The sequence below is a fragment of the Arachis hypogaea genome, chromosome 14 (assembly GCF_003086295.3).
Source record: "Arachis hypogaea cultivar Tifrunner chromosome 14, arahy.Tifrunner.gnm2.J5K5, whole genome shotgun sequence".
In the NCBI taxonomy this organism is placed as follows: Eukaryota; Viridiplantae; Streptophyta; class Magnoliopsida; order Fabales; family Fabaceae; genus Arachis; species Arachis hypogaea.
The window spans coordinates 114009200-114014385 of record NC_092049.1 but is presented as its reverse complement, the minus strand read 5'-3'; the positions used below and the strand labels follow the sequence as shown (position 1 = coordinate 114014385).

The window sequence follows — 5186 nt, the reverse complement described above, 5'->3', positions numbered from 1 at the left end:
TAATACAACATAATAATTAGTAATATGATTACATGTATAATAATTCTACATTTTTATTTAAATGAGTTAAATATTATAAAATAAAAATAAATACATAATTATACTAAATAATTTCTTTAAATAATAAAAATTATCTCTAACCAAAATATATTTACAATAATGATAAAAAAAGGTTTTGCATAAGCAATAAATTTCACTATGAATGCTGATGTACCAGGGGCATAACCAATATATTATATACAAATGGGTCTGTTCATATTTTACAAAATCAGAAAGAAAAAAAAAGTTACAAAATTTGGATGGAAAAATGAAGAGAATAATCCACACCTCAAAAATATATGCACTTGTCTGACCACACAAACTATGGCATATTCATGAGATTAGCACCAGAAAAATGACTTGTGATGAAAACCATGGTTAACCATGGTCCATATGTTTGAATAAAACCCATCAGATCTTTCAAGTAGATCCACGTGAAGGAAACCACTCGAACATATAACTTTGTCAGCAAGAAAATATGATGTACATCGAGCAAAGATGAAGTCTGCATTCACCTTCATATATCTTCCATCGTTGCAAAGTTTTTCTCTTCCAATAAATCTTGAATGAGTCTACAATGGACAGATACAAGGAACTATTTTTTTCATGAGAATGCACATTGTGAGGGAACAAGTAAAAGAGAATCTGTAATATTGGAAAAAGAACTAAAGCAGAATGCACAGGTCAAGAAAGTGAACCTTTTTATAAAATGGCAAAAGATTTATGAACCGCAAAAATATGTGGCACTCTTCAAATGAGAAATCAAATATGAGGAAAAATAATTAAAAAAAAAAGATAAAAATAGCCTTAGGCGTTTGAGCATATTATCATACAAGACAATAAAAAATTAAGACACTCTTTAGGTTTTTCTTTTTATTTTTTCATTTTTTTTAAAAAATTGTATTTGTTTTACAGAAAAGTAGAGCGTAGAGTAGAAGAAATTACCATAATGACAAACATAATTCATGAATGCATTTTTATTTTTGCTGCTTATCTTCCACAGATAAATAATGGTGCCCCATATGTGCTTTTGTTTCTACTTTCTACTACTGTTGTTTACTCAAACTGTTATATAATTAACCTTTTTTCACTCAAAATAATGGTTTCAGTTGTTCAGAATTGAATATGCCTTCCAAGAAAAAGGATACAAAAAATATTAAATATAACAAAGCCACTACAATGTTTATGAAAAGATAAATTAACTATCCAACAAACAGTTCCCAAATGTAGGGTGTAACTGCAGTGCACACATAATAGGCATGAATCATATTTATATCATATATGATATATTAGTTATAATTTAGTGTACAAACTGACATGCTATAGTTTCAACAGTAATCTAGATTATATATACCTGCAGTGTGGTGCTGCATGCTTTTCACAGCCGAACATCATGTCTGAATAAGTCAAAAAACACCTGTAAAATCTCATCAGAAGAATGCAACAAAGTGAACCTTTGCTAGAATGGAATTAAAAAGATGCCAAATACATTTCTAAGTGACTCCCTTTACAAAAGGAAAACTGCAATGACAGCGGAGAAAGGCAATGATTACTGGCTTATTGCTGTGTGTGCTTAAAAAAGTCCTCTCTGATTTGCATGTTTAATTCCAAGCATGTTATAAAAATCATTTAACAATAATGTAGAACCAAAGATAAGAGGAAAATGACGGCGCTAATTGCTGAGACATTGGAACTATTCTCATGTTAGGAGTCTAATAGCAATGCCATTTGGCTAGCCTTGTACCAGTTCGACATAGTTAACATAATTATATCATGTCAGTGTTATTGCTTTTGTCACCTCATATTATATATAACACAAAATGATTAAGGATTTTATTTTTCATCATCTATTACATTTTTACCATTTATTTTAACACCGTTGTTGTTGCATTCATGTCAATGAATCCAAGCGTACCTTAGAACTTCTTAACAGAGTAAGCAGGACAAGCGTCCATTCTTTAAGCTTGATAGAGCACATGTGAGCAAGGAGAAAGTAAGTATCCAATTACCTCTGTAATTTGAAGCTGATAACATAAAATAATGTCATTAGTGAGCAGCAAAGAAAATATTAGAATATATCTACCCAAGCTTCAGCACTTAACTGTCGAAGTTATTGCACCAGGATATAAATTGGCTTCAGCACTTCAGTTAATTATCTGCATTAACCCTTAAATAAATTTATTATCTCCAGAAATTGGACAAATTTTAACTCTCAGTAAATTATCATAGAAAAACAAAACTATTCCAACATCACCTATGAGACTATAGCAACCAAGATCATCAAGGTTTGGGTTGGTTATACAAGAGAATTAAGAAGAAGAAGGAGAAATGGAAAATGAAAATTACGAGTTACTAAAATCACTAAACCATATAAAGAGATAAGGGATGTTACTACGACATCGAGCCATCAAACTGGTCTCATTGCTGGTTACCTACATATTTTAGAAGCCATCTGTTAGCAATAGCCACAGCAGAAGTTCTGAGACAAATAATTTTTAAGGTTAGAACAAATATTATGATTGTAGCTACTGTCCCCTCTGTTTTTTCCTATAAAGTATCGCGACAAGACCACATGACCCTTATCACTTTTCCATGTAGTAAAGAATGATTCTTCAACTCAATTGCACGACTTGCTATTCATGAAAATCAAAGACAACGAATTAAACTAACAGTAATTAGACTACATTAATTAATAAGATAACACTCTTAATATGCTATGATTTTATTTTTTCAATCCTTTTCAGTTAGTGAAAACTTAGAATTTTCACCCTACATATGAAAATCAAGAATAGTAGTAACACAACTTGGTTAGAAGAAACAACTAGAAAAAACAATTGAACATTGTAAAACCTATCTTGTAAGTTCCAAGCTGATACGGTTTAATCAAACTCAATCACGTGTATGAATATCCTTTACAATTTATAATTTCTAGTTTATTAAAAACCGATACACAAGTCCAGCTTGATGGAAGCCTGAAGCTTATATCCACATATCCCCAAACTAATAAAATAAGAAGAAATCAAATAAAATCATCGACAATGTGAGAAAATCACATATCGCAAGTTCTTTGTCCTTCTCCTACAGTATAAACTTTGTTCACATCTCAATCATATAACTCTAATTTTCAAAACAAAACCGACTCAGATTTTTCTCAAGATGCTGCGCTTCAATAATAATACTGAAAAAAAAAGACACACAAAGATCCAAGCAATTCAAGTTCACCCTTCAACTCAACGCAGAAAAAGCAAAAAGAATAGCAATCCAATGCAGCAGCCAGCAGGGGAAAGAATGTTAATGCTACCAGATAAAGATCCTTCATTCTTTAGAAAATCAAGTTCTTCCTCAATGAGAAAATGAAAAGGACAAAAAAAAAAGAAAACAGAGAAGGAAGAAGACCGACAAACACAAGATCCATTCAGCTTGCGCTAGTTGAGTCAGACAGCACGACAGAAATTGAAGCAGAGTACTGACAGTTAAAAAATTAGCTGCATAAGTGTCATAATATTACCATATGAAAGTGTCGATCTAAATTCTACAATATATATTCTCCCATTTTAGCAGAAATTGGAACACTCAATTGATTGCAATAATCACTGCATATGTCTCAAATCAAGCTTGGGTTCCCAAAATACATCTTAAAATTTACAGGTGCTTCAAGTTATTGATTCAATCAACAAAGCAATTTAAAAGCATAAGAATAATCCTCTCTTGAGAATACTCTACTCTCTTTAAAAGCGAAATTTAAACAAGAAAAAATCAACAAGAACAATAACAAAAAAAAGAATAATAATTCAGTTGACACATGGTGAAATTTACATTGGTGATTTTAGTTTGATCTGGCAGTCCACAGATAAATAACGCAGAATACAGAAGCTAAAACCCCCAATTAAAACCCTAAAATGAAAACCCAAAACCTCCAAAATTTTACAGAATCATCATCATCATCGGGCGCTTACCTCGCTTGTAAGGGATCGATGCTTTGCCTCATTGGAAACCTTGATGCTTCACAGTAGAGCAGAGAAGAGGTTGCTAGAGAGCACACAGTTTTTTTGACACTGCACAGAGAGGGCGAGTGAGAGAGAGCGAGTAAGAGAATGAGTGAGAAGAAAAGAACGAGGCACAGAATGCTTACTTGGTGAGCGCGGTGATGAATGGCAACGGTGAAGAAGAGATGAGCGACGACGAATCGAAGGTGAAAACCCTTGAAGAAGAGATGAGCAGTGGCGACGAATCGAAGGAGATGGCGTGCGAGTTTGTGCAGGTAGCGTGAATTGGTGACGAATCAAAGAAAAAATATTCATTAAGCTCAGTATATAGCGCAGAAATGAGGGTTACTCAATCGAATTGAAAGGGGAAGGACGATGAGAAGCGCAGAGATGAGGATGGTGAGGGCGGCGCAGCGACAAGGAGGAGGGTGAAGAGGAGCGACGGTGAGTGGTGAGTGAGAGGGTTTCTGTAGCGAGAGGGTTTCTTCGCGATGGTGAGGTTTGAAGGGTTTCTTCGATGGTGACAGGGTTTCTGAAAGGGGTTGAGATGAAGGCTAAGTGTGAGTTTTGGAGGGACAAAAATTTCACTAAGTGTGTGAGTTTTGCTTTCACGAAACTGAGGAATAAAATTTATCAAGTGTAAAGCTTTTTGCTTTAGATACATTAGGCATCATTTTTAAAGTGCACCCATAACTTAATAAATAGGCTACACTCTAAAAGCGTTCCCTTAGATATAAAAAGTGGACCCATAAATATCAACATTCAGCTACGCTTTATAAGTGATTTCTATAATACCTAAGGCTACACTTTTTAAATGATGGCAAAATTGTGTTTCTTTTTCTCTTATAAAAAGGCATCACTGAGAAAAGCGTAGCCTATTCATAGAATAGGCTACGCTTTTCAAATGTAGCTTAAAAAAAGTGTGACTGAATGGGTATTTTTCTTGTAGTGGACACATAACTGGGTGAACCTTTTCAGATTGTGACTCAGCTTTGCTAGAGTCCCCAGTTAGAGGTGCCCAGAGCTCTTAAGCACACTCTTTTTGCTTTGGACCACGACTTTAACCGCTCAGTCTCAAGTTTTTCACTTGACACCTTCACGCCACAAGCACATGGTTAGGGACATCTTGATTTAGCCGCTTAGGCCAGGATTTTATTCCTG

The 5186-nt window shown here is 34.1% G+C and overlaps 1 long non-coding RNA gene across 6 annotated transcripts; it reads right to left on the bottom strand.

Annotated features, from left to right (window-relative positions):
* Positions 1-211: 211 nt before the first annotated feature.
* LOC112743740 (uncharacterized) lies at positions 212-4697 on the bottom strand. 6 transcript variants are annotated; one of them, XR_003172288.3, is made up of 7 exons: positions 4172-4697; positions 3996-4094; positions 2386-2471; positions 2142-2195; positions 1955-2063; positions 1394-1456; positions 212-611 (listed from the first exon to the last, which is right to left on the bottom strand). It is a non-coding gene; the product is annotated as an uncharacterized lncRNA (long non-coding RNA). The 6 variants fall into 6 exon arrangements; XR_003813600.2 differs by having other exon boundaries at positions 2142-2206; positions 2432-2471; XR_003172287.3 differs by having other exon boundaries at positions 2432-2471.
* Positions 4698-5186: the final 489 nt, after the last annotated feature.